General features: G+C 36.5%; 1 long non-coding RNA gene across 1 annotated transcript in view; it reads left to right on the top strand.

The window, feature by feature from the left end:
- LOC120596957 (uncharacterized) overlaps window positions 1-16790 on the top strand; it is a 91244-nt gene that overhangs the window by 59075 nt on the left and 15379 nt on the right. The window contains exon 4 of the long non-coding RNA XR_005651276.1: window positions 13445-13500. This is a non-coding gene — a long non-coding RNA (uncharacterized LOC120596957). The remainder of the gene's footprint in view (window positions 1-13444; window positions 13501-16790) is intronic.

Below are 16790 nucleotides of genomic sequence, written 5' to 3'. Positions count from 1 at the left end.
TTTTGTTTTTTGTTTTTGTTTTTTAATTACCTAACTGATTCAATATTTTTTTCATGGTCCCACAAGGCTTTGCCTTCTCCTGTGGAATTTTCTTGACTAGAGACTCATTAGATGACATTTCTTCTAATTAGATTTCTTGGCTGTTAGAGATTATTATACTAGAAAACCCACATTCCTTCCTCCCTCTTCCCTCTTCCGTTCCTTCTATCCTGTTCTTGTGTTTTTATTTATGCAAGATGCAAGCCAGATGCTATATTAATAAGAGAGCTGATTTTCCTCAAGGAGCCATTCATCAGCACAGAAGTAGACCTTGTTGCAATTTCTGGGAATTCTTTAAATTCTTTACTTTTTTTTTTTCATTTTAAGTAGTAAATTTTGAAAAATATATTTGAAAGCAATATTACTGTAAATATAGAATTCCTTCTGTTTACTGTGAATGTTAATGGAGAGTAGGAGTTTTCGCAATTAAATCTTAAATGTAAAGAAAAAGGAATTAAAAAACAAGAACCGTATCTTATTATAAATGTAAGTACCATCAAAATTGATATGTAAAAAGTGTAAATGTTTTGAAAACTTAATTAAAATGGAACAAAGACGCGTTATCCAAGCGACAGAGTATCTCCTACAATGAAGTTCAAATTCTTTCTTGTTAAAAATGTATACTTTAAAATGTAAAGAATTCAATGACATTTTCATTTCTGTCCCAAATTCTATTTTATAAAATGAGTAACAAAGAATAAAAAGCTCCTTATATTCTTCAGATTGATATATCTTCTAGAGCACAAAAAGATTTTTTAAAAAGACTACAGTTAAGTTCATTATGAATTCAAAAATAATCTCTTAAAACAAACACAAGATCCTTAAACAACCAAACACCCCTGGAACACTCAATAAAAGTTTCGAAATCTTTTTAAATGCTCAAAAGATTTAGTTCTGAGTTATCCCTCCCTGTTGGTTTTGGTTCTGTAGCTTAAATTAACTGACCATACAAAGGAGGTCATCTGAAGTCTATGACCACAAAGGTAGACCTTGAACCTGGGGAGCAATGCAGTACCTCTCCCTTTCAACAGGTTGTCCAGTTATCATAACTTGTGTGTATTATATATAAGTTGAAGCATCATCTTAATTTTTATTTACAATATATTTTAAAATCAAAATGTACAGGTAGACCCAGCAACAATTATAGCTCCCCTAACCCTATGCCAGGAAGTCGCTGATGAGACTCATTCTTGGTCTTTGAGTCACCCTTCTCTTGCTCGGGCCTGCTGCCACGTATGGAAGTACAGAGTCGCTTTACTCTTTCTTCCAGTAAAACTATTCTTTTGCTGCTGTAAAAAAAAAATATATATATATATGTCTATATATATATATATATATATATATATATATATATATATATATATATATATATATTTAGACTTATATATATTATATATATATATTTAGACTTATCCTTGATTTCACTAAGCCAGTTCTAGTGGTAATTTTTTACAGCTGAAAATCAAGTCCTTACTGTCTCAAGAGCTATGGGAGTTTGTTCCTTTTATCTGGCTGTAGTAACTGCCATGGAGGTGGGATGGGTATTCTCCTTGCTCACCAGTGTCCTTCCATGCCACTGTCTTTCAGTCATGTTAAAAACCCCAGCTTTGACTTCATGTCAATCCGCCTTAAACACTTTTTACTTTCTAAGACTCTATACAATCTGGTGTTCTTCCTACCTCACTGGCTGCTCTTTCTTGGTCTCCTGTGCTTATTTCTCTTCATTTCTCTGACCTCTTATTATTGGAGTCCTCTAAGATTCAGGCCTGGATGTCTTCCCTAACTACTGCAGTCCTCTGGTACTATAACCCTAGCCCATGTACCATATTTACACACTGAGTCCAATATGTAGCTCTCCATCTAGTTCGTCTCTTGTGAACTCCAGGCTTGTATACCCTACTGGCCACTCTACACAGCCACTCCAATGTCCACTGGCTTCTCAATAACATGCTCTAAATATCACCTAATTGCTTACATTTCTTACTTCTTCCACTGATGCCACCCAAGCCCAAGCTATAACTATCTTTCCCTTGAACCATTATGATAGATTCCCTATCAGCCTCCTTGAGGCCCATTTCCCTCCTACAGTCTATTCTTGACACTATAGTCAAAGTGATCCTGATAAAAAAAATAAGATATATCATGTCATTCATCTGCTCGATATCTTTCGATATCTTCCCAGCTCACTCAGAGTGAAGTCCAATACGTTTACACTGACCAGGAAGACCCGACCTCATCCCCTGAGGTTTTGCTGACCTCAGTTCCTATCATGTCACCCCTCACCTGATTCCAGCCACACCAGCCTCCCTGCCAGGGACTCTCACACCTCACGTCTTTTGTACATGCTGCTTTCTCACCTTGAAGTGTTTTTTTACCAATGTCTGTGTGGCTTGCTTCCTCTTTGCCATACTCTCTGACTTTATTTTCTCCATCACACTTGTTGCCATGAGGTATAGCAGATGTATTATTTATATATTCTGCTTATTGCCTGCCATCACCCTCCCCCAAATAAAATTTAAGCACATAAGGGCAGGAATTTGTGCCTTTGTTGCTCACTGACGTTTCCACATCCCCTAAAAAAATACCTGGCAATATAGTGCTTCCTCAATAAATAAGTGTTGAGTGAGTGAATTTTAAATAGCCCTGCAATGATAGATATTACCAATAGATCTGTCGGCGAACATATAATGGCAACTTACAGCATTTGTGGTGGTACATTTGGTGCTATGGTAGACAAATGAAATAAAAATCACAATTGCTTATGTCACTGCTATCTTTGAGACAGGACACGTAAATACATCATTCCAAAATCCATTTTTTGAAAGCAATTACCAGGTCTATTTATTTGTCAGGAACAATTTCACATGTCAGTATAGAGGATGACTTCACAATATTTATTCAGACATTGAAATATTCATTCATTGAAACATTTATTCAAAAACCAGTTCCAATGAGCCTCTCATGTAGCAGACCCTGCCTTCATGTCAAAGGCTCTAATCGCAGATGAGAAGGGCCAGATCACTTGCTCTTACAGAGCTTACTGTGATTTACTTGGGCTTTAACCTAACAGATGACGGGAAACTGGAAAACTCTCTTTGCTCTGGAAGAAAGCATGCTTTCCCTTATACTTGGAATTCTTTCAAAATCTATTCACCAAACGGTATGAGTTATATGAGGAAGAGTAATAGGCCACAGAAAAAAATGGGGCAGTGATAGAGATTGTCTACTTCATGAAAAGTTAAATATATAAACTTACCACATGAACCAGGAGTTTCACTCCATTAAAAATGGAAACAGCTACAGAAAGACTTGTTCATAGATGTTCATAACAGCTAAGTTAGTAATAGCCAAACACTGAAAACGATCTGGTGTCCATCAACAGATGAATGGATAATCAAGCTGTGGTATATCCAAACAATCGAATACCACTACTAATAAAAAAGACAAATTATTGATTCATGCAATTTGGATGGACCTCAAAAAATGCTATGTATGCTAAATAGAAAAGAAAACAGACACAACAGTATAATTCCATTTATATAAATTCTAGAACATGCAAACGAATCCACAGGGACAGAAAGCAGATCAGTCATTGTCTGGAGATGTGAATGGAGGAAAAGATGTATTACAAAAGGGCTTGAGGAAACTTGCAACAGAGTTGTGGTGTGATGGTAATATTTGTTATATTTGTTGTGATGGTATTCTACAGGAGTATACATCTGCCAATGCACATCAAATTGTACTCTTTGAATATGCACATTTTCTTGTTCAAAAGTTATGCCTTGGTAAGATTGTAAAAAAAAAAAAAAAAGACATACCATACAGTTTATCAAAAATTTTTTGAAACTTCACCCCACTCCCCTAACCCCCCACCCAAGAAAAAGCACTGGCTGAAACACCTAACAGTGTTTGGTACGTATTCCTGCTATGCATCATTGTTGAAAAGTACATATTTGTAATTAATAGTTAGCACTTATATAATGCTTATCATGTACCAGTATTATTTGCTAATTTAATTAAATTAATAAAAAATCCTATCCAGTAAATTTTATCACCTATTTTAAAAATAAAAATAAAAATAAAAAAGATGCAAATGTCCTTAATTTTAAGTAGGACACAGAGTTCAGGTCTTCAAGGTTACTCAGCAAGTGACTTGCAGAACTGGGACCTCCGTGCACGCATTCTGTCTGCAGATGAATGGTTTTAACTCCCACAATATCCCACCATAGGAAGGAAGGAGAGAGGAGTTAAAGAATTCAGAGAAGAGTGTGTGCTTTGCAGTTAGAAAGGTCTCTGTTAAAAGACAGGATGTTTGCTGATCTTGAAAGATGGGGAAGCTTTGGAAAAGGAAGAGGGTAGAAGGGCATCTCAGACATAGCTGATGGGGCCTGAGAAGGCATTTGATCAGTCTTTGGTCATATTCTTTACAGGGAGAATTAGATCAAAAGCCCCTGATATTTCATCTTATAAATATTGCATTCAGGATATAAATAACTGGATCAGTGGGGGAGGACAAGGGGAAGAAGCATCTCTCATGGCAGAGGTCCCTTGGCAGGAAAGGAACAGAATATGGGACTAGACATGACTGTTTAATGATTAATGAGGCAATCCTTTTATTTAATGTATTATAAGACCGAGAAAAGGGAAATTGACCAGACATTGCTTTCACAAGGTCGTTTGCCAACATCAGAACTGCCTGCCAGAATCATTAATTAGTAACAACGAAAATATGACTCTTGTAATTTGACCACGTGGTGAAGATAATTTGGGCTAAAGATTCCAGAGAACGGAAACAGATTCATGTGTGAAGAAAGGAAGAGACATTTTTCATACAAAAAATAAAATATGAAGAAGGGACGGCCGGATGACGTGAAAGACATGCAGAGTAATGAGAAGCGGCTGAGAGAGGAGCAGACGCAGATCTTGAGACAGTTTACAAAGTAAAACCAACAAATAAAGAATGGAAGCAGGAGAGTAGGTTTGTGGCGGAGTTTTTCCTAAACCCAGACTGATAGAAAAGGATGTAAGAAAAGTGGGCAGAGACATCACAGGGATACACCATACTTGCAGGAAGCAGTCTGCCAATGAGGAAGAGGAGGAGAAATGCTCTGTATTATAAGTAACGTTGCTGCTACCAATTTTGACGGTTGGGAAAATAACGCTAGGATAAGTTCACTCTCACAGAAAACTGTACGTCATAAAAGAATTTCTGCTAGCCTAAAGCATGGCTCTTGCCCTCATTTCCACAAGCCTCTTGAAAATAGTAGGTCTAGGAGGAATCTAACTTATTCAGTTACATGCAATGATCAAAAAACTACCCACCTGAAAGATATGACATTCCCCCGACTCAGAGGAAAAAAAAAAGGGGGAAATGACAAATAGCAAATTCTGAATAATGTAGAAATGAAACAAATTAAAATTATGATAAATATATCTCCATGAAATTTAAAAACTTAATAAATAAATGTCATGAACCAAATGCTGTCCTAAAATAAGCACTTAAAGCAGCCATGTAAGACACAGAAAAACATTTAGAAAACAAAGTTCATTGGAAGCAGCAGAGGAAAGTAAACACTACTGAACACCTGGAGAAAAACTCAATGGCATGAATTACGAAAAACAATAAGAAACATGAAATTGAAATGAACAAAGTCAAAAATAAAGAAAAAAATGGAAATTATAAAAGTAATGTGAAGATATTCCCACAAATGATCATTTAGTTTTCTTAGACTCCCAACCATGGAAGGAAACCAAATTAATGAAACTTTTTAAAATGTCCTTTTAAAAGAAAGGATATTTAATGATAAAATTCAAGAACACAACTCAGGAAGATCAATAAATGCAATGTTAGAATTCTTAACATTCAAAGACATCAATACAAATAAAAAATTGCAAAATCCCTAGGTGAATAAATAACTTAGCATAAAAAGAGTACAAATGACTCCCACACATATTGAAAAAATGCCATCTCACTTTGCTATTTTATTGATTACTGCTCTTATCTTTATGATTTTCTTCCTTCTGCTTTGAGCTTAATTTACTCTTTTCTAGCTTCTTGAAGTATAACCTTACATTATTCATTTTAGACTTTTTTATATTATATTTTTATTATCAATTAGTTTAAATATTTTTAACTTCCCATATAATATCTTCTTTGTCTCATTTTTATAGATGTTTACTATATAATTTCAAATACTGGAGGCTTTACAGATCTATCACTGTAACTGAGTTCTACTTTGTAATTTGTCAATCTTTCGAAATTTGTCGAGGCTTGTTTTATGACTCTGAATGTGGTCTTTCTTGGTGAATGTACTATGTGACATCAAAAAAAAATGTATTGGGCATTGTGCTGTATTAATATCAGCTAGATTTATTTGGTTAATAAGGTTGTTAAGATTGTTTAAGCCGTTAGTGATGTTTTGTCTAATTGTTTAATGAATTACTGAGAGACAGGTGTTAAAATCAACTATTGTGGAAGATTTGTACACAGATATAGGGATTTGATTTTTATACATTTTAATTCTCTCAATATTTACTTCATCCATGTTGAAACTCTACTATTAAGCATATACACACACTTATGAAAGTCATGTATTACTGACGACTTACCACTGTGAGTACGAGATATCCCTTTTTTTGAAAGAAACTTTTGGTCAGTAAGTCTACTTTATTCACCATTAATACAGATACTCCAGCTTTCTTATTATTAGTGTTTGCAGGATCTATCTTTTCTGCCTATTTATATTGATTTACCTGTGTCGTGGTAAAGGATGCTTCTTGTGGACCACAGATAGTTGCATCTTGCTTCTTTTTTATTATTATTTCAGTCTGACAATCTCTTTTCTAATCGGAGTACACAGTTCGTTTGCATTCAATGAATTATTAAGATAATTGAAGAAAGGTGTACCATTTTGCTATTTGTCTTCTGTTCGTCCCACCCATTCATAGCAGTCTGGCATTCCCCCAGTAGCCCACAGCCCGTACCGATGTGTGTCTAGAGTAGACACTGAATAGACACTGCCCAGGTGCCAGGAAGCTCCGTGCCCTACTTGAAACCGGTCACACTAACCCCACTGACCCTTGGGTTATCACACTTGGCTATTTCTTCTTCCCTTGGTTTTCATTTTCTGTTTCCATACTATTCATTTTAATGCCATTTCTTATGTTATAAACTTCAAATCATTTTGGAGTGAAAAATAGAATACTCATAGCTAGCATATACGAATCCAGTTGACCCTTGAAGAATGGAAGGGTTAAGCACCAACCCCCTATGCGGTTGAAAATTCACGTATAACTTTTGACTCCTCAAAAACTAAAGTTGTTCCTCAGTATCCACAGGGCATTGGTTCCAGGACCCCCGCGGATAACATAACCACGGAAGCTCACGTCTTCTACATAAAGTGGCGTAGAACAATGCACACAGCCAGCCCTCTGCATCACAGAATCCCAATCACAGATAGAAAACAGCACAGGTATTTACTGAAAAAAGTCTGCTTACAAGTGGACACACACAGTTCATGTTGTACAAGGGTCAACCTATGTTTTATAAATGCCTGTTTATCAAAGCATCTTCATAAAATAGAACAAGAGAAAGTGTCGCTCTCACCAGGCATCAACACTAAGGCTTCCCATTCAACTGGGTGAAATTATTCACTTACGAAAGTCTGTAGTTTGCTATTCATACCAAAGCAGTTTGTTTGTTGCCAGTGTTTGGGAAATAGTAAACCTCTTCATTTCCCTGAATGTGAACTTCACGACCAGCGTGCTCCTTAAAGCTGAACTTGGAAATGATAATTGCTTTGTAAGACCATTACAAAATAACAAGATCCTTCCTTAATGGAAAGGCTGAAATGTAATGAAGGATTTGTAGTCCTATTTGTGAGTTGCTTAAGCATCTGCTGCCAGCCCAGATTTCATGCATTCTCAGGCAGCTGAATTATGTCTTGACTGCATCAAGAAAGCACGCCTCCCATTTGTTACATAGGGGAGATAAACTGGGTTTGTGAGCTCTGATGTGAATGGGACTGAGCTCAGTATTTGTTTATGGCCCCTGAGCTTGTTCACCGAGCCTGAAATTTATCAAATAATTATATGGTAGAAGTAGAAGCTGGAGCTGTCCTTATGTGCTGTTGGCTCAAGTCAATTATAACTTCTTTAATACTGCTCTATCCACTTCTACTAATTGTAGCGTATATTTCCATGACAGAAAGGAAGTCCATCTTTCATTTATATTGTACTTTTTTCAAAAGCCTAAAGATAGGAAATTCTGCCTTGATTCATAATAAATACCCCTTCTCTTAGGATGTGACTGAGAGAGTTAAGGATGTTTGTTTTGCTTCCCTTTCAGGAAAAGGGAGTCTCGCTATTAAACTAATTCGAATTTTTCTTTCGTTTTTCTATGGATGTGTTTACTTTACATCTCTGCAGGCACATAAATACATCTGGGTCATTGCCTATCTGGCTACTCAAGGCAACACTCTAATTTTGCCAACCAAGTGGAAGCTCTGGGATCAGTCTGGGACTGAGTCATTTTATTCAGAGATTTAGAATATCCCCAGGGTCCTCATTCTGCTTTCTAACCACCAGGATATTTACTCCAGGGTCCATCCAGATGACATCGTCCAGATCCATCCTTACCTATTAAAATATACCAGGCTTGTTTCTCATTCTCCCAGGCTTGCTAGATACTAGCAACTCATTCCATTCTGGTCCAGGTTAAAGAAAGGAGCTAACATTCGTCAGCTGTAGCAGCAAGAAGGCTATGAATTGCTTTTCCTAGTATGAGAATCGAAACCACTTAAACATAAAATCTCTGTATTCTGGAGATGAAAAAGACCTTAGGAATTGGATAGTCTTCATACCCTGTAGGTTAGAAACAGATGTTCAAAAAGATCCCTTAATATTACAGAGCTTATTAGCCGAAGATCTGGAACCAGAACTCAGGTCTTCTTTTCTTTCTGTATTAATTTTCTGACCTCAATCTTCAATAGTTTTTGAGGCTTTGAATTGTAGAATAACCCAAAAGAGAGCAATTTCTATTTGAGTCTCTGGTATATATCTATTAGACAATAAAAAGTACCATAGAACAATAGAAGATATATCTATACCTAAAATCTATATAGTTCTGCGACAGAATAAAAGATACCTATCAAATAATGAAGAACATTGGGCATGGTGTATAAGATAAATATTATCAAGTGACTTCTTGTAGGAAAGAGGATTGGTGGGAAGTAGGGCCCTGCCTCCTTGGTGAGAATGTGCTGTACTAAGATATTTATACTGTGGATCATCTTGTTATATTTTTACCAAGTAAAATCGTGTGAAAAATCCAACATACTTCTCTTCAGGTGGGTACTAGACTAATTGGGGGAATAACTTTGTAAATTATATAAATGCATCGATACAGGCTGTCCACTCAACTCTATGAAACTGTTCACCTATAATAGTCTGTAATCTGCATCTGTCACGAAAAGGTTTAGCTGCTTCTTAAGGAGGACAAAAGAGTGTCAATTTAAGAACGTAGACTTCAGCATGAAAGCGACCTGGTTTCGCGCCCCAGTTGTGCCATTTATTAACTAAGCCATCTCTGGAAATTTACCCTCTCTAAGCTCAGTTCTGTCATTGATGAAAGAGTCATCATAATGAAAACCACCTCACAGAGGTTTTCCAAAGATAAATGAGATCAGGAATGAAAGTGCTTGGCTCTATGCTCGGCTCACAGTAAACCCCTAATGATACAGCATATTGTAACCAAAGGGGAAGAGGGGATGGAATGGAACTGTTCTAGGTTTGTTTTGGTGACAGGAGAAAGGAAGATATTTTGAATAGAGTTTCTTATATAACAGGACGATAGAATTCCATTTTTAAGGTCAATAATGGATGAGTCACCTCCAAAATCACCCTGAGTCATTCTTAACTGATCTCCAGTCTTCTTACATGGTTTTTAAACAGGGCCTTTTCTCATAAGTGTCCTGGTGGCCTAAAATGCCATCTGCCTCTCATTACCACCCTGACTTTCTTGGTGACTTAGATGTTCTTCATTCTCTATTTATTCTCCCATAGCACCTCTGTGACAATATTCACCAATTTGTGTTGTAATTTTCTGTTTCCAAGTTCATCTCCTTGGTGAACTGAACTTTTTAAGGGAACAGATTATGATCATTATAAATATTTTAATACTGTTTATCTTTTTATACCTAGTACATAAAAGAATGCCTGATATATAACAGGTGCCTAACCATTATCTGACAAATGAATGAATGAATGAATGAATGAACGAACAAATGAATGACTCATTCCTCAAGCTACCTGGATGAGGACGCCTGTAAAATTTTTGTCCATGTCCTTTTCCCCAAAGGAAAGAATTTTTCAATTTGTTCTCGAATGTGTGTGACCAAGCATGGGATATTCTGAGTATCTGTTTTTCCAACAATCATACCACCCCCCACCCCCACCCAAAATTAAAAGAACAACTGGATGGTCACTTTTCACACTTGGATGTGACCCAATGCATTTTGAGAAAAAAATTCTTTGTAATATAGCCATGCAAAGCAGAAATAGAAATCTAACTTTACTCACTCTGCAGAGTTCATATTCTTATCTGGATGGATTGAATATTACATAATGTTATTACAGACTGTCAAATTTCTCAGATATAATAATTTCTTCCATCTTCGAATACACTCATAGCTGCAGCAATCTACTCCTGGAGACTTCATCACCATTTTTGAGTAAGGTCATCTACTCCATAGCTCAACATTCTCATGTATAAAATGAAGATAATAATAGGACCCACCTCATAGGAAGTATTTGAGGAATAAATGAATGATACAAGTAAAATATTCAAAACAGCACCTGATACACAAGAAACAATTAATCAAAGTTAAATGTTATGATTATATTCAAATATTTTACACTAATTAGAGGATTTTAGTACGAAAGTTACATTGATACAGGTTCATAATTAAATGACTTGTAAACATTGGATAATTCCTCTAAGAATCGAAGAAATAAGTGTTTTGTACAATGTATTTGCTACGTTCCTTCACACTCTTTGGATGAGGTAGTGGGAAGTTCATGCTTTCTGAATTAGAAGGGGTGGGGTGGGGTCTTCCTTTTTCTGAATATTTGAGTCTACCAGTGGCCGCCTAATAACTCACTCTTTCTCTCTCTCTTTTGTTCTCCTTCCATTTTCTCATTTAACCTTTGTATCACACATGCTAATTTAGAATTAAAATACCATGGGATCAAGAGCCCAATAAAATGCTTAGGTTTGAAATGCCTGTGTACTACCTCCACCCTCTTCCTACTTCCTTCAACCCTCCCACCCCCAGCTAAATTATTCCCTGATCTGCAGCTGCCACACTGACAGAAACGGAGCAACAGAGCCTCCTGTGTAGACCTATAATTTGCCATTTTATTCTTCAGTCTCAGCAGGGTACTTCCTGTTGCCAAGGATCTCCTACTTTGAAGTGAAAGGTGAAATAGACACCTGCAGAATTTGCTTACAGCTGGTCCCTCATTCTAGTGAAAGGCCTCAATAGGGCAGTGGAAAAGGCCTGCACGATGATAGGGAAATAATTTCTACTGCTAGCACCCCTGAGGTGAATACGAAGAGGATTGTTTTGTTTAAAGGGCAGTGGTGTCCTCCAGGGTTGCAAGGAAGGAGACTCAGTTCTTTTTAAAAAATTGCTTTTGGCTACTTTTTCCAGTTTATTTGACCAGGCCAGACACTATCTTCCATTTGTTTTATTTAAGGTTTTTCTTTTTTTTTCTTCTTTTCTGAGAATCTGCTTGATCCAGTATGATAAAACATTTAACTATACAGTTTGAGGTTCAGACTAGCATAGAAGTGACAATGCAGTTTTCGATGAGCCCAGCCTCAAAGGATACATGGCCTTTTACTCACAGTTTTCAGACTCGACCATCTACTTGACTCTCAGAGCTTCCAACCCTTTCAAATCCAGGCAGGACTGAATTTATTTTTGCCATCAAGTTTAAAATCGAAGTATCCGCGGTCTCTCTTTTTCTTTTTTACCACTGGACAATCCTTCTCTATGCTCAAAAACAGGCAGAAAATGCACCAAATTATATCAAAATAGAGTATTATACCATAACAAGCAGTATTGAAGCAAACTATCCAGCTATCAAAGAAGTCGCTATTGAACCATAGTTTTGCCAGATTAACGCTATTAAAGAAAGGTCTCCCAAGGGAATGGCTTTTGATCATGTATAAGCCAGAGCCTCTCCTCAAAGATGTCACGCACGTGTTAACCCCACTTCTCTCTATACATGTGTTTTTCAATAAATGCTTACATTTTTGCCGTATTTTTCATACCTATATAAAATATAAAAACAGTAATATTCTGTTCCCACTAAGCTCAGAAAGGAAAATGAAAAAGAAAGGGCTTTGGGGGAAAAAAATTATGTGAAAAAACTCTAGAAAAAAGCTTTGCTTATGTGCACAATTTTACTCATTTATTCATTCAGTAAATATATACAGAGAGCTTAATATGCCAAGTGTGATAAGTACCAGTTTATAGTGGAGAAAAAGATAGGATTTCTTCTTCGTGAAGTATCCGTTTGTCAGCAAAGAAGGAACAGACAATAAACAGTTCAATATATGTAAATATCAGATTTTAGATCACACATTCTCATAAGCAAGGACGAGCACCGTGAATAAAATCAGAGAGTGTCGTGACGTGGAGCGGGGAGGGAAAGGAACTTCCGGTTAGGATAAGTTTTCCTTGAGGTGATGCTTAGCTGAGACATGAAGGTTAAGAAGAAGATAAATGTGCAAGATCCACACACAGGGTGTCCCCAGGGGAAAGGAGAGCAAGGGAAAAGCTCTGAGAAAAGACAGATCTTGGCCGTGGTTTCTACTGTGGAGCCAGCTGAGGAGGAGTGGTGTAGGAAGAACCCTGAGAGGTAGCCAAGGGCTATTTGCACAGCTAAGAGGAGGCATATGGCCACAAGTTGCCCTGTTTGTGAAAACTCAGCATGAAAGAGGACTGTAGCAGTCTGAAAGTGTGTAAAGGTGATGCAAATCAGAGGGAAAATGAGGTCATCAGATATAGCTCCCACTTGGAATGTATCTGTAAAAATAGAACAGTGCTACCTTGAGCAATGTCATTTTGTAAATCTATAACCCCCTTATACCAGAGGATACCAGCCTCCTGGTACATTAGGGTATTGGAATGACAATATCCTAAAATCATGTTTGAAAATCATATATTCACTGTGGTTATAATGTGTAAAAAAAATATGTATGAAGCAAAGAGTGAAAGAGAATGTGAAAAATAAAACATTTTATCCTGATGGTATGATAAAGAAATATTTTGTTTTCTTCTTTAATGTTGTTGTAATAACATTTTTACAGAAAAAAAATATTATTTTTGACTTTTAGGGTATCAAAGCATACATTTGCAACTGGGAAGAAAAGCTTTCAATCCTTAAAAAATAGTAAGTAACTCTAATTTTCATTCAAAGTATTTTATGTGGTCTAGGTAATATAAAGCACCATGAGATATGATGCTGGAAATCTGAATTAACAGGTATCACTTTACAGAAGTCTAAGAGATGCCAAAGGAGGGGACAGGATTAAATGAACATCCAGCTGTTCTTCATTTAATCGAGTTTTTTAAAAATATTCAATAAGTTTTAGCTACTATTATAAAGCTTCTCAGTACGGACTAGTCACAGGGAAATAACACACAAGGTCCCTGCTTTATGAATTTTGTGCTCAGCATGTTTTCAACTTGCTTTATATTCCTTAGGAGGTAAGTTGTTCCCCAAATAATTAAGCATTTACATCTTTAATGTGCTTTTGCAATCTGGTGTAATGACGTGACAGAGGGAATGGACAGAGTGTCATATGGCCTATGGATATAAAAATTTCCCAAGTGACCTGCTGTCCTTCTGTCAAAATTGTTCTAAATTGTTTATCAACTTGTTTGTTTGGTATACCAGTTTCTGAAACTCTGAATTTTTTAGGTATTTTAAAAAATGTTTTTATCAAGAGTAGTAATTCTTTACAGGTATCTATCTTTGTAAAGATGGCTTCTTTGGATAAGACATCAAAAGGACAAGCAACAAAGGAAAAAATAGATAACTCAGACTTCATCAAAATTCAATTTTTTTGTGCTTCAAAGGACATCATTACAAAAGTGAAAAGGCTATTCTCAGGCTGGGAGAAAATATTTGCAAATCATACATCCGATAAGGAACTTGTATCTAGAATATGCAAAGAACTCTTACAACTCAATAATTAAAAGACAACCAACCCAATTTAAAAATGGGCCTAGAATCTGAATAGACATTCCTCAGAAGCACATACACAAATGACTAATAACCACATGAAAATATTCTTGACATCATTAACCATCAGTGAAATGCAAATTAAAACCACAACAACGTATTGCTTAACACTCACTATGATGACAATAGTCAAACGCTAGGCGGTAACAAGTGTTAATGGTGTGGAGAATCAGAACATCATACCCTCAGGTGGGAATGCATAATGAGGCAGACTCTTTGGATATAGTCTGGAAATTCCTTGAAAGATTAAACATAGAATAAAATTTGACCTAACAATACCACTCCTAGGTATCTAAGAGAAATAAAAACATGTCTACAGAAAAACACATATGTATGTTCGTAACACGGTTATTTATAATAACCGAAAGTGGAAAAACCCAATGTTCATCACTGAATTAATTGAGAAATGAAATATGGTGCATCTATATCATTAAATATTTGGCAATAAAAAGGGATGGAGTACTGATTCGTGTTACAACAAGGAGGGACCTTGAAAACATACTAAATGAAAAAGCCAGTCACAAAAGTCCACATACTGTATGATATCACTTATATAAAATGTCAAGAATAGGCAAATCTGTACACACAAACTAGATTAGTGGTTGTCTAGGGGTGGGGATGGGGGAATTTGAGGGGAAATGAGAAGTCATTGCTAATAGGTATGAAGCTTCTATGTGGAATGATAGAATGTTCTAAAACTGAATGTCGTAATGATTACCCAACTCAGTGACTATACTTAAAATCACTGAATTAGATACTTCACAAGGGTGAATTATATGATTATATGGTATGTGAATTACATCTCCATAAATCTGTTAGTTTTAAAAAAGTAAACGTTCTTAACAGAGATTACTGTACTCTATGATTCCTAACGCTGCATATTTCTCCCCAAAATGGAAGAATGCTCACATACTAAGAAAGAAATGGTCAAACAATAAGAATAGAATTACCTGATATCTCATTGAACTGCATATGCTGGTAATGAAGCCCTCAATATGAATATGAAAACCAAAGGCTGCAAAAGTTATGTCATTTTCCCAAATATGCAATGTTGGCAAAAAAAGAAACTTACCCTTGGCAGTGTGTTAACTCAATTATTGTATTTACTAGGACTCTAGAATTGTAGTCGCAGAAGGCACCTAAGTAACCACCTCATCCAACCTTTATATTGCAAAATAAGGAATTAAAGGCCCAGAAATTTAAATGTTTTGCCTTCAGGTCACAGAATAAATAATAGACTGAGCAAGGAACAAGAGTGGCATCTCCTGAATTTCAGTCCTGTAGAAAGTCAGTTAGATAACCTTTTTCTTTAATACATAAGGATAAGGATGTTACATAGCAGATTCAGCCGTTATTTAAAAAAAAAAAAAAAGATAACACGTCTTCCTTAAAGGAGTGACTTATCTTAATGACAAACACTAAATTTAACACATACAATATATTAAATTTACTGTGTAATGTTAAAAAGAAGAGCAAGAACTTCTTTCTACGGGGAGTGGTCAAGAGTCTGGCACTAGTAAATCTCAGCATGTGGGATTAAAGGACAAAAATTTATGTCCCGAGACACATACAAAGGATAAGAAACGGGTTGTGAGCATTCTTGGGGAAGGTTCTTTTGATCTTGGGCAAATCCACACTTGTGATCCTTTCTTTCTCTCCTGTCTCATTCCCAGAGTTCCCAGGAAACCACCAGATAGCAAAAACATTGAATGAGGCAGGGGCATGAAAGGCATAAAGAGAGTAAGAAGTTGATGAAAGAGAAAAGTTCTCTCTTGCCTCCTTTGTGATTGGGGTGAGGGCTGGGAAAGAGTGCGACCATGGATGAGCCTCCTGGTTCTCCCATTCTTAATGGTCTAGATTGTTACTCCAAGTGAGGACCAACCAACATCACCTCATTGGAAATGCAGACTTTAACCCCACGCAATCCAGGACTAATCAGAATTTGCAGTGTCACAAGGTTCCCAAGTGATGGGTGTGTTCACTGAAATTCAAGAAGTGGTGGGGAGTCAGCTGGTCTCCATCAGTTTTCTCTAAAGCACTTCTCAGAGGACTGCATCATAGAGCTCCAGGTGCCCAAAGAGGCTCAAACTATGGATTAGAACCTCTCTATCTCGACAGGATCTAGTTTCTGGGTTCAAAAGAAGGACATCCTCGTTGGCTGAAACTGGAAACGAAAAAAGGTTAAAACAGCTGCTTCACTAACTTGAATTCCAATCCCAAGTTAATTTTCCAGTCTTCTCCCTCCCTATGTTAACCTTTAAAAGCTCCTAACAAGTTCTCATAGTGTCCCTGTGAATGCTTTTTCATTACATTCTGTTCTTTCATTCGTGCAAAACAGAGAAGTTCTTCTTTCTCAGAAATTAATGCCATATCTCCTGACAAACTCTTCATTTTCACAAGTTCAGAGTAATTATGGCTGCAGATGGTAATGCTAA

This window comes from Pteropus medius, unplaced genomic scaffold (assembly GCF_902729225.1).
Source record: "Pteropus medius unplaced genomic scaffold, Ma_sr-lr_union100, whole genome shotgun sequence".
In the NCBI taxonomy this organism is placed as follows: Eukaryota; Metazoa; Chordata; class Mammalia; order Chiroptera; family Pteropodidae; genus Pteropus; species Pteropus medius.
The sequence above is the reverse complement of the archived record's forward strand: the minus strand, read 5'-3'. Positions and strand labels throughout refer to the sequence as shown.